Source organism: Mustela nigripes, chromosome 1 (genome assembly GCF_022355385.1).
Source record: "Mustela nigripes isolate SB6536 chromosome 1, MUSNIG.SB6536, whole genome shotgun sequence".
In the NCBI taxonomy this organism is placed as follows: domain Eukaryota; kingdom Metazoa; phylum Chordata; class Mammalia; order Carnivora; family Mustelidae; genus Mustela; species Mustela nigripes.
In genome coordinates, this window is record NC_081557.1 from 16,399,772 (window position 1) to 16,413,938 (window position 14,167).

Consider the following 14,167-nt stretch of genomic DNA (forward strand, 5'->3'; position numbering starts at 1 on the left):
TCAAGAAATATTTCCAAATATTTCTGGTGTCAGCACAATTCATATTCAAATAAGAATTTGTCTGACACAAGACCACTTATATGTAAACTAGTAAATAAGATGGAGAAAAAAGATGAGATGAGCTTTGTCACCCACGGCCGGATTTCAGAGTAATCAGTACATGTCCTGTACAAAATCATCACTTGTCACAAGGCAAACAAATACAGAACATTTTGGTTATCTGTCCAGGCAAAAAGAGGCACAATGATTATGCAATTTAAAAAATTATATACTGTCGCCCAGAATATATTATCCAGAATCTTCTTTTTAATGATATTTTTCTAGTGAGCTCATTAAGTAGGATCCCAGGACTACTTTTGGGTGTAGTAATTTGCTCAAATTTGATTAAATTTGCTCAAACTTAGCTCTGGAAACTGATATGACTCCTTTTGCCTTTCTTTCTTTCTTTCTTTCTTTCTTTCTTTCTTTCTTTCTTTTTTTCTTTTAAGAGAATCAAAGAGACAGAGAGAGCACAAGTAGGAGAGGCACTGGGGAGGGACAGAGAATCTTGAGCAGACTCCATACTAAAATGGAAATCAGATCACAACCTGAGCTAAAACCAAGAGTCAGACACTCAACTGACTGGGCCACCCAAGTACCTACTTCCTTCTTTGTGTTTTAATTCAATTAACTGGAATGAGACTTAACATTGAATAGCAGATATCTTGAAGGTAAAAGATGTTGAGTACTTCCACTGAGTATATCCAAGTAAAATTCTAGAGAAATAATGTCTATACATTTTAAAACCTTTAGCAAACAAAAATAAATTTTTAACATCCTTAAAATTTTTTTATTTATAAAATTCCCCCGCCAAATTATGTATTATTTATGGAATATTTTCTGTGTGTTAAGGAACTTTTCTCTTTTCTTAGGATCCACTAGACAGAATAGGTGGAATGCTGATCTATGATCTAAAATTATAGATGGGGAAGGAATATTATAAAACTCGGATAAATTTATTAAATTGATTTCAAATAGTAATAGATGGTATGAGAAAATGAAACTGTGTGATAGGAAACAATGCAACAAAACACCTCTTGAGATTGAATGATCATGTAAGGCTTCTCAGAGACATAGCATATAAAATGATAATTTAATGAAAACGAACATGTAAGTAAAGAGTTATATCAGAAAGCTCAGGGGAGGGGGGTGCTGGGGTGGCTTAGTGGGTTAAGCCTCTGCCTTTGGCTCCGGTCATGATCCCAGGTTCCTGGGATCGAGCCCCACATGGGGCTCTCTGCTCTCCAGGGAGCCTGCTTCCTCCTCTCTCTCTGCCTGCCTTTCTGCCTACTTGTGATCTCTCTCAAATAAATAAATAAATAAATAAAATCTAAAAAAAAAAATTAAAAAAAAATAAAAAAAGAAAGCCCAGGGGGAAAGAAGTAAAAAGGCCCTAAAGAGGAATTAGCTTGAAATATTTGTGGAAAATGAATCTGATTAGTGAGTTTCAAGCAAATGAGACATTGAAACAAGGTGTGATACGGGAGGCAGTCTGGAGCCAGATTTTCATAGTCCATACATGTCAATATAAATGATTTGGACTTTAATAGAATTGTGATGTTTGAGACTGCCACAGTGACATAAGTTAATATTGGATTGCCCCTTTTGTAAGACAATTCTAAATTCTGGGCAAAATATAAAAAAGAAAGAACACTCAAAAAGCATAACTGTCTGAAGGTAGTGGAGTATGCCCAAATGCAGGCAGAGTTTGGAAGGATATCAAGACTTAGAAAAGAGGATACTCCAGGGTGGGCTTCCCATTTTACACTTTATGGGCTGAGGTGGGGGGACATGTTTGGCAAACCAAGAATGGCTAGAACTCTAATTGAAAACTTGCTGTTATCTTAACTGTGTATAACTATAGGTAAGATATTTTTCTTTGGCTACTTTAAAGATTTTTTTTTTCTTAGTCTTTGGTTTTTGGAAATTTAATTATGAGGTGGAAGCATGAATTTCTTTGGGTTTATCCTGTTAGGGGTTCACCCCGTTTCTTGAATCTGTAGAGGCTCAGCAGCCCACTTGGCTTTGCTGACACCAGGAGTAAGAAAGAGAGAAGTACTTACTAAACATAACCTGAGGGGTGCCTGGGTGGCTCAGTGGGTTAAGCCTCTGCCTTCAGCTCAGGTCATGATCCCAGGGTTCTGGGATGGAGCCCCACATCAGGCTCTCTGCTCAGCAGGGAGCCTGCTTCTCCCTCTCTCTCTGCCTGCCTCTCTGCCTGCTTGTGATCTCTCTCTGTCAGATAAATAAATAAAATCTTAAAAAAAAAAAAAAACAACAAAACATAACCTGAATTGTCTTCTTCAGCCTTATTGATGCTGGATGGGACCCATGGAAGCTCTGCTCACCTCCACACCCAGCTGATACTACCTTCATGAGGCAATTAAAGCACTTTTGGCTGCTGCGAGGTGGGGAATTGGAAGATCAGCTCCCTGCTCTGCACTCCCACTACCCCTAAAACACACTACCCTCATAAAGTTATAGCAGGCAGAAGATAATGGAGCAGATCTCCACTGGCCTGTAGACAGCACCTGGCGAGAAACTGTAGTGTAATGTCTATGGCCATGGTATGGGGAAAGGGAGAGGATTGGATGGAAGACCTACTTCTTTCAAAGCCCAATGAAATTGCATGGAGGAGTGCCGTTTTCCTTTGGGGTTTGACTGAAGTAGGGCAGATATTTCCAAAAACATTTTTGTTGTTTTTAGGCTACTCTTTTCCTGGTCCTTTAGCTGGAAAAATCGGGCTCGTCTTTGTAGCCTGTGTGTGTGTGTGTGTGTGTGCGCAAGCTTCTTGACAGTCATAGGTTGTAGGTTTCTATACCACCCTGTCCAGAATATATGTGAAGGAGTAAGAGACCCAGGGAACTCAACACAGTTTGTTTTCCAAGTAATGAGGTCTCCAGGTAAGCCACCTTCTCTTTAACCACCTTCTAGTCTTTTTACATTTGCTTGTCTTATTGTGTTCAAGTTTTGTTTGTTTGTAACTGGGAGGACGTGGAGGAAAGAGGCGACTCTTATATGGTCGTTTAGGGAGTTATCACATTTAACTCTTGTTGGCAATAAAGGGCACCATGTGAGGGTGATTAGGCAATGATGCAGTGCTCTGTGATGAACATGTTTTTTAACATGGGTATGTTTTCTAAGACAATGGAAACATATTCCAAATATGAGCAAAGGCTGAAAAGATTGAAAGTGCAGATTGGGGAATGGTTTATAGTTTATAGTCAGGGGATGACTATAGCAAATACTGCATGAGTCTACCCAAGTTCCCTCACTCATGTCTACATACAGACACTAGCAAGATGGAACCACTAGAGATTTAATGCTGGAAGCAGCCAGTGACATTGTGGGAGGTGGTATATAAATACCTCAGCTTCCTCACCCACAGTTGAGATAACTGATGTAAATTCCACATTGCCACCAGGGGTTTTAGACAGAGGTCTGTAGGACACTGAACTCAAGCTTCCCACACTGTACAATGATTATTGAATTAGAAACTCCATAGCATCTTTTTCACCCACCTTCACTTTGCATTTTAGATTTGCTAATATATGTCACATCTCCATGATGTTAGAAACTACCTGCAAAGCTGTTCACACTGAAATTAAATGCTGGATTATCCATCTCCTCTCTTCCTCCTCACATAGAGAACAATAGGGACATATGAAAAATTTAAAATTTAAATATGTATTTGCTTCAAAACATTCCTTCATCCTTTGAAAGTTCTAAGAAAACCTGGGGAACCAAAAAGGCAGTGCTGGGAATCCCGGGTTGAAGAAAAATGTTCTTTTGTAATCAGTCTTTTCTGTTGCAAGGAATATTATTCAGCATTCATCTAATATAAAGGTCATTTGGTACATTTCTGTATAATCTATTCCAGATCTAACTTACATAAGTCAGACTGACGCTTGTATATGAAAATATCCTTAGATCTTTGTCCTCTTGAATTTACAAGGAATAAATGATTAAAATGACCTAAAACATAATAGTCCTGAGACTTAAACCCCACATTTGTACATTAATTGTTTAAACCAGAATATCAATTTTCTGGGGCTCCAGTTAGTCCTTAAATTTTCACTTTTACAGTATGATGGATAAAGTTAAAAGATGAGCTTCAAGATAGACTTTATCTTTCAAGAGCCTATGTTAATGGGCACATTACTTCATCATTACGAGCCCCAGCTTCTTCATTTTTAAAATGAAAATGGTAAACTTTTCCTGTCTGCCTCAGAGAAGTGTTACCCAGAAGAAATGAGATCATTTATATGAGCATATTTTCTAGAATATAAAGAGTTCTTATAGAACATTTTCTTTTTATCATCAATATTAAAATTATTATTAAGATGACTTCCCCAAAGGTTAGCTAGAATATTTAAGCCATCCCTCAGGCTCACTGTTTTCTATCTGAATTTGACCTAAACTTGCCAAAATGCTACTCACAAATTAAAAAAAAAATGAAAACAACAAAAAAAAACCCTCTATTTTGAAATTATTAGCTTGATGACTCTAACATACAAATACAGAAAATGTAAATGGTAGATTCATTAGCTGTGGTACCATGGAATATACTGAGGCTACAGTTAACTACCAAATAAACACATATTTTCTCTTGTTCTTAATTGTCTAGGTTACCAAGAGGCCTTACTGACTGACAGTTTCATTTACAATTTCAGAAAAATTCTGTACTTCAGAACATTTATACCTGTGGCCTTGGTCACAGTTGTGTTAACTCAGGTGATCACCTATGAGAACACGTTTTGATGGGCTGATGAGGAAAATATTTTCTGTACTTCCAAATTATTGAAGGTTCATTAGAAAGAGCAAAGATTGGGGAATGAGACTATCATGGGTTCAAATCTATCCTCTGTGAGTTACAACTTCTGTGACCCCTAAATCTCATTGTTAGTAACAATGAGATGATTCACACAGGGTTGAAAATTTTTTGGTAGTGTTTGTGGCATGTAATGTTATCTAAAATACCATTAAACTACATGCTTTAGGTATCTTGATGATACTGATTAACTATACATTTCTTAATAGTCATGGGGACCACTCCATTTGTATGAGCTGAACTTACATATAAATATGTAACTACCTTAAATTTACCTAATTAATTCATACAACAAGTACTTGCTACCTGCTAAGTTTTTCTATATGAATTCCATATGAAAACCCAATTTGTAATATCTTTATTTTTCAATTTTTAAAATCAGAGATTAAGACACCTGCCCAGATTGTCCCTCTGAGTGTAGAAATATATTGATTGTATGATATATTTTATTTAAGTAAAATATATTTCAATTTCATTGGTCAATGTTATTTTGACGATCTCTAAACATTCTGACTAGTTCTAGCTTTCCACTGTTTTTAATTAGGCTTCCTTGCTTTTTCCATATGATAACAAGGTTTCTTAGTGATGGAAGAAAACCTCAGAAAAATCCAATCAAAGACATTTAGGATAAAAAAAAAAAGGTATATTCTGTTTAGAAAAAGTCTATAGTTTTAGTAGAGTGAAGTTTCCAACTGACAAAATCTCCATTCGACTAAGGGGGGAAATGTGTTTTTGGCAAGCCGCAGAGTCCACAACACAAAGTGTTAAAAGCAACTTTTGTGTTATTTGCCAACTTTTGTGTTATCTGCCAAACTGATGGCATGGGGCCCCAAATCTCGGCTCTCTGCACCCCTTGACGTGAATGGGGCCTGGATTTCTGCCATCCTTTTGGTGGTAATGGTTCCCACTCATGTCCCATAAACCCTGTGAAATTATTGAGATTCTAGGAGAGAACGTGAAATCACCCACACCGACAATCTAGAGTCTTCCAACGTAACTGTTTATATACTTCTGTATTCAGATATTTTTATTTTTACCTAAGTTATGAAAATTTTGGCTTAAGCAAATGCCTTAAAGGAAGTTATAAATATTAACAGATTGTACACGCAGCCATGAGAAACTTTGTGCAATGTAGTAATTTTCATGTTTTTCACTGAAATACTCGTATCAGCACAGGGCAGTGAATGCATACCCCCGGAGATCAAGTGCCTAAGCCTGAAGCAAACCAGATAGAAGAACAAACATTCTTTGAAGTCTCCTTTTTCATATTAAAATTTCACATACTTTTTGCATTCTGCTCCATAATGTATCTTTGCTTATTTTAATATAAAAGTAATGTGTTTTCTGCAAATCTTCAAACAAAATTGATGTTTCAATACAATGTTTTGAGTCATATCGTATAGTGGTTTTGATTACAGATTCTGCAATGGGACTGCTGATTTGAAATGCCATCACCATTGTGTACTTGCTCTGTGCCTTTGGGAGAACGGGAATGGGGAGGGATAAGGAGAGATAGAAGAGAGAGATCGAGAGAGAGAGAGAGAGATGGAAGAGGGAGATCGAGAGAGATCGAGAAAGATTTATTTTAAGGAATTGACTCATGAGATTATGGAGACACAGGGAATAGCCAATGTTTTAGTTCAGATCCAAAGGCCATTGTCTAGGGCTGCCCTAACAAAATATGACTGGCTTAAACAATAAAAATTAACTTGTCAGTTCTCGAGCCTATAAGTCCATGATCAGTGTATTGGCAAGACTGGTTTCTCCCAAGATTCTTTCTTTTGCTTGCAGATCTCTGTCTTCTTGCTGTGTCCTCACATGATCTTCCTTCTATATGTCTCCTTTGCCGGTGTCTCTTTTGTTTGTTTGTTTTTTGTTTGTTTCTTTTTAATATTTTATTTCTTTGAGAGAAAGTGAGTGTGAGCTGGGGGAGGGACAGAGAGAGAGAGAGAGAGAGAAGGACAAGTAGACTCTCCACTGAGCGTGGAGCCCACTGTGGGACTTGATGTGAGGCTCTATCCCAAGGACCCTGAGATCATGACCTCAGCTGAAGTCAGAAGCCTTAACAGCTGGGCCACCCAGGCCACCCTCTTTTGGTCTTCCTGTAAGAAAGGTAGATAAATGATGCCTGGAGAAGAATTCTGCCTTAAGACTGTAATACCAACTCCTACCTCAGTTTCCTGTCTGCTTGCCCTGTGGATTTCAGACTAGCCAATCCCAAGAATCACAGGAGCTAATGCTTTTAAATAAGCCATATACTTATATATAATATTTATATATTAGGTAATATTATATGAGAACTCTGATTGATATATTCTAAAGTGGAATTAAGCCTTGAGAAGGAATGGAGTACTGAGACTCGCTAAAGAAGGCATGCAACTATCATGCTAAGTGAAAGAAAAGTCACAAAAGAACACATAATTTGTGATTGCATTTGCATAGAATACCATATTAGGCAATTCTGTGGAGAAAGATAGATTAGAAATTGCTTAGGGATGAGGATGATGATGAGATACGGGAGTGATAACTAAATTGCACAGGATTAGTAGTTGAAGTGAGGAAAATGTTCTACATGTTTCTATAGTGGTGGTTACACATAGCTACAAATATATTTAAAAAATAACATTTTATAATATATAATATTATATATAATACTGTTTTTAAAAATGCATTTTTAAAAGTAGATTTAGTGCTAAATCATAAGTGTATTTGGCTCATAAATTGTCAGTAGTGAGAATATAATTCACACACACACACACACAGAAAGGTAAGGAGGGAGACTCTGTGGTAGAAGCTAGCTAGCTAATACGATATCAATTTATAAGATTAATTTCTAAGAATTTTAATGGATCTGACCTATAACTCAATTTATGTCAGTGTTTCTTCTCTCAAGTTGACCTCATTGAGGTCAGGCCCTGAATCCCTTATTTGAGTGCATTACCCACTTGAATAAAGGAGTCACGTAAAATGATGGCCAAGCCCTTTGTAGTTCTAACACTGTTAAGGTTAAAAACTCATCTTCACTGGACTACAAGGGCTGTTTTTTTTTGTTTTGTTTTGTTTTGTTTTTTTTTTTTTTGGTAAGATTTTATTTAGTGGACGTTTGGGTGGTTCAGTAGGTTAAGCCTCTGCCTTCGGCTCAGGTCATGATCTCAGGGGCCTGGGATTGAGCCTCTCATCAGTCAGGCTCTCTGCTCCGCAAGGAGCCTGCTTCTCCCTTTCTCTCTGCCTGCCTCTCTGCCTACTTGTGATATCTCTCTCTCTCTCTCTGTCAAATAAATAAATAAATAATCTTTAAAAAATTTAAAGAAAAGATTTTATTTAGTTATTTGAGAAAGAGAAGAAGAGTACATGAGTGGGGGGAAAGGTACAAGGACAAGAAGACCCCCTGCTAAGTGGGGAGCCTGACATGGGGCTTGATCCCAGGATCCTGAGACCATGATCTGAGCCAAAGTCAGACACTTAGCTGACTGAGCCACCCAGGCACCCTGGAATACAAGGACATTTTATTGAATATTGGATTGCTCTATGTAGAAGGAAAATAATCACCATATTACTCTATGGAGAATATGTAAAGTATGTTATATGCCTCAAATACGTGTTACATGAACATCACATTTTGTCTTCTATTTTATTCTATTAAATAAATGTGGGGTACAATTTTCACCTACCAGATAATTATTATGTTTGGATGTCTAGGTTATGAAAAAGAGGAATTATTTTTGATACCTTAACAATATAGGGAAGAACCATATTAGACATTTTAAACTTTCATGTCTTTTTTTTCAAAATAAATTTGGATTTTGCAATAGATATTTTACAGTGATGAATATACTTTCCTTCCCATTTTATTTGGTGTGTATCAGCATCTTTTTAACAATTTTAGGAATGTGCCAGTTGATTTTCTCATCTTATAAGTACATATACAAATCTTAGCTCTTAAGAATTAGTTTAGGGCTAAATTGTAAGTTTATTTGGTTCACAAATGGTGAATAGAATGACCACATATTTGGAAATGCAAATATCCAATAAAAGACACTATTGTTATCAGAGTAAAAACTTGATGTTTAAGGCCTAATTAATTACAGTGTTCCACCAAAAGGATTTTTTCACACAACTTTTTTGTAGTTTTCTTAAATTATAAAATCATTAGTAGCACAGAGATTCAATGAAAAAATAAAAATTCTGCCAGGAATGCAGATACTAGAAGATAGATGGGACATACTTGTCTGAGAACTTTATACAGTTGTTCAACCATCAGAGGCAGAGAAGAGGTTTCATCCCCGTGTCCTCTAAAAACACGTATTTTTGAAACCCAGGTTATGTTCAAGGTCATTAGAGTCAGTAAGACTGAGTATCAAGAGACATAAACTTACTTTGTTGTAAGAAAAAGAGAGAGAATGTCTGCACTGATGAATTTTCTGAAATTCTCTTTGTAATAAATATGGATGTGATTAATTTGTTCTTTTATAAGAGTTTCATTTGGGTCTGAGTAAGTGGGGGCCATCCCATAGACATATAGAAAGCATGCTTAACTGGTTTGGAATATAGGCTTTCTGATGAGAGAGAACTGGAGTCACCCCAGACTGAGCCACTTAATTCATCTGAGCCTTCCTTTCATTAATCATAAAATACCTACTGTGTAGGTTTATTGTACAAAAACACATATAAAGGACTGAGAATATTTATTGCCATATTGAAAGTGTTCAATCAGTGGTGGTTGCCTCAAATCCTTGTTGTCAAAGAACAAAAGAGGATTAAGATTTTTTAAAGGATTTGAGGCTTGGAACTTTCTCTAGTTGTTAATTCTGTGAAATTGAATAATTCATACACTTTTTACTCTTGAAAGAAGTAACATAGGAAATCACTTTTTTATACTTCACGGCAAACTAAGGTCATTTATTATGCTTTATATAGTGTGTACAATACAGCTGTACCTCAGAGGTAATACAGGTTCCATTCAAGACCACCACAAGAGGGGCACCTGGGTGGTTCACTGGGTTAAGTCTCTGCCTTCAGCTCAGGTCATGATCCCGGGGTCCTGGAATCAAGCCCTGCATTGGGCTCTCTGCTCGGCGGGGAGCCTGCTTCCCCCTCTCTCTCTGCCTGCCTCTCTGCCTACTTGTAATCACTGTCTGTCAAATAAATAAATGAATAAATCTTAAAAAAAAAAAAAAGACCACTACAAGAAAGTGAATTTTGCAATAAAGTGAGTCAAATGAACGTTTTGGTTTTTCAGTGTCTCTAAAAGTTATACTTACACTACACTATAAAGTATTTAACAGCATTATGTTTAAAGAAGACAATGTACATACCTTAATTTAAAAAATACTTGATTGCTAAAAAATGCTCACCATCACCTAAGCTTTGAGCAAAACTTTGCTGGAGGGTCTTACCTTGATGTTGATGGCTGTTGACTCATCAGGGTGCTGGTTGATGAAGGTTGGGGTGATTGTGACAATTTCTAAAAATAAGATAACAATGCAGGTTGCAACGTCAATTCAGGCTCTGCTTCTAATTCTATTCCTTGTTTTTTCTACTACATCTGCAGTTACTTCCTCCACCCCTCCAAGACACTCATGAGGGCTGGAATGAACTTCTTCCAAATTCCAGCTGATATTGATATTTTGACTTCTTCCCATGCATCACAAATATTCTTAACAGTATGAAAAATAGTGAATCCTTTCCAGAATCTTTTCAATTTACTTTTCCCATCCATCAGAGTAATCTCTATCTCTGGCATCTTCAGCCTTATGAAATGCATTTCTTAAATAGCAAGATCTGAAAGTCAAAATTACTCCTTGATCCAAGGCTGCAGAATAAATGTTGTGTTTGCAGGCATGAAAATAACATTAATCCCATTGGGTATCTCTATCAGAACTCTTAGGTGACCAGGCACATTGTCAAAGAGCAGTTGTATTTTGAAGGAATCTTTATTCTGAGCAATAGGTATAAACAGTGGGTTTTAAATATTCAGTAAACCAGGTTGTAAACAGATGTGCTGTCATCCAGGCTTTGTTATTTCATTTATAGAGTTCTGGCAGAATAGACCCAGCAAAATTCTTTTTTTTTTTTTTAAAGATATTTATTTATTTATTTGAGAGAGAGAGAATACACATATAAGCAGGGTGAGGGGTAGAAGGAAAGGCAGATAATCCCAAGCAGACTTTACACTGAGCATGGAGCCCCATGTGGGGCTCTTATCTCATGACCCTGAGCATGACCTGAGTTGATATGAACAATTGGATATTCAATAACTGAGTCACCCAGGTGCCCCATCCAGCATAATTATTAAGGGAAGTAGGGTTTCCTTAAACCTCATGAACCAACTTCTGCTAGCTTCAAACGTTTCTTCTACTGCTTCTTCACCCCTCTTAGCCTCTACAGAATTAGAGAGTTAGGTCTTGCTCTAGATTAGGCTCTGGCTTGAGCAAATGTGTGGCTGTTTGATTTTTCTACCCAGACCACTAAAATTTTCTCCATATCAACAATAAGACCATTTTGCTTTCTCATCATTCATGTGTTCATTAGAGTAGCACAGTTTTATTTCTTTTAAAAACTTTTCCTTTGCACTCACAACTGGGATGTGATTGATACAAAAGACCTAGCTTTTGGGCCTAGGTGGGCTTTGGATGTGCCTTCCTCACTAGACTTAATCATTTCTAGCTTTGATTTAAAGTGAAGGACATCCCACTCTTCCTTTCACTTGAACACTTACGGGTTATTTCAGGGTTACTTACTGGCCTAATTTCCATATTTTTCTGTCTCAGGGAATAGGGAGGTCCAAGGAGAAGAAGACAGATAGGGCAAGGCTGGTCAGTGGAGCAGTAAGAACATACACAACATTTATTGATTAAGTTTGCTATCTTATATGGGTGTGGTTTATTGTCTCCCAGGATACTGTTGGTCATACCTTTGTCATCTTTATTAGGGTCATCTTCCATAATCTTTAGAATTGAATAGTTAATTTCTGTTCTCACTGTCCTTCCCCAAGTGGGCTTCAAAAGGGATTTGAAAATGATATTCAAATGGCATATTAGATTGTTTTAGGAAACTTAAAACTGAAATGTTAATATATTATGTGGAATTTATAAAGTAGAAACTTAGATAAATAAATGGGCAGATTTTTAAAAATTTTATGATCAGATATATTCTCTCTTCATTGCTATAGAAAAATAAGAGGTCAATCTGAATTAGTTATGCAAGAATGTAAATAATTTTAAAAAATATTCACTTTGATTATTTTTTAAAGATTATGAACCAAAAAAAAGAAGTCTATTGCTCATCAGAATAATAACACAAATCATGGTAACAATGACACTTACATAATCCTGGGTGCTAGGCACTGCTCTAAGAACATTCTTATTAACATTCATATATTAATGAATTTAATGTTCACATATATTAACTCAAGTACAATTGAAGAAATGTAATGAAATAATAATATTAAATAGTCTTCATTTCATTATGACTATGCACCATAAATAGTACATGAATTTCCTACTTTAAACTTATTCTTAAATCCTGTGTACATTTTTCTAAACATAGCTAGAAATTTCCTACTTAAATAATCTTCCTATTATATTCATCCTGCTTTCACTTCCTGGTGAAGTTCTATGAACATTTCAAGAATACAGTCCAAGTGGTCACTTTGTATCTATCCTATCTTTTTGTTTCTAATATGAAAAATATAAAAATAAACTATATACTCATCTGTTTAGCTTCTGTATTACTTTTTATGCCACTCTATGTCATAATACATTATAATTATTTGATTGATTGTCCTTTTCCTTTTGGTAGGTCTAGTCTCCACAAATTACATACTGTCTTTGGCACACATAGAACAATGTTTAAACTTGATTTGTGGGACTATACAATAGAAAATGTGTACTGTCTCAAGTAAATGCAAAATCGGCAATCAGTTTCCTAGGAAAACACAGAAGATTCTACTCCTTTTAAAGCTGAACTCTTTGTATTACCTTTAGGCCGTGCTCCTTGAATATTTTTGCGCTGAAGCTAGCTGTCCTCCTATGTCAGTTTATGTCCTTATCAAATATGCACTGATAAATCTTTTTTCTTTTTCTGTAGGCAGGATTTAGTTTTTGTTTCTCCTAGCTATAACATTTAACAACAACAACAACAACAACAAAACCATGTAGTAGCAGATTTTAGAATAGATGGATGCCAAAAGGATAAGGGACCTAAACAGAAGTTGGGTGGAAGAGGATGAGTGCTATACAAGTGGTCAATTTATTTTTTTTTTAAGATTTTACTTATTTATTTTAGAGATAGTGGGCAGGGCTGGGGGGTCAGAGAGGAGCAGAGGGAGAGAGACAAGCAGACTCTGCTGATTGCAGAACCTGACATGGGGCTCAATCCCAAGATCTCAACCCTGAGATCATGGCCTGAGCTGAAATCAAGAGTCGGATGCTTAACCAACTAAGCCACCCCCCCAAGCACTCTACAAATTGTCAATTTAAATATCAGTGGTACTTGGCAATTTTAAGAGCTGAGAATTTTCTTTTGCTTGAACTATACTTCAACGTTCAAGATAGAATGGAATGAGGCACTAGTGAAGATTCTGGGAGGGTAGTAATGAGAGAGAATACAATGAGCAAAGTAATGCCTTTGGCTGGCTTGAGTCAAATAAAGAGCACTAAGTCAAGAAATCCTTTCATAGTCTAATATATTTGACTTATCACCTACAGTCAATGCATTTCTCCTCTAACCAGATATGGAATCTACAGTTTTGTCCTTGCTTGTTTGTTGCTTGCTTTTCATTTCTTTGTTTTTACCCTAAAATACATGAACTTGTAAAAATTCTCAGGAGTCTAGAAATTGTCTTAATTGAGATGCTACTAAGTAATTAATGTTAATTAAATATTGGTTCTGAAGTCAATACATTCCCAAAGACAAATCTCTTTAAATTTTCAGGAAGTAGCATTGGAAATAAAAAAAATTAAAATAATGAAATCCCCTGACAAAGTGTCCTTGGCATAGGTCTGACCAAGATTACTTATAATTTCAAACTAATTTCCCTTTTAGAACTGACAGTCTGAGTAAGAATGACTTACGTCAAGTCATTCACAATTATCCTCCTCCTCCTCCTCCTCATCATCATCATTACCACTGGAGTACCTGCCATGTGCTATGAATTTTTATATGGTAGATGGTTTATATACCCCCCAAATTCTTATAGCAACTATAACAATACTCCAAGATAAGTAAATAGATAAGTTTGATACAAAACCTGAATCATAAGACTTATTATGAGGATTTGGGGTGCCTGGGTGGCTC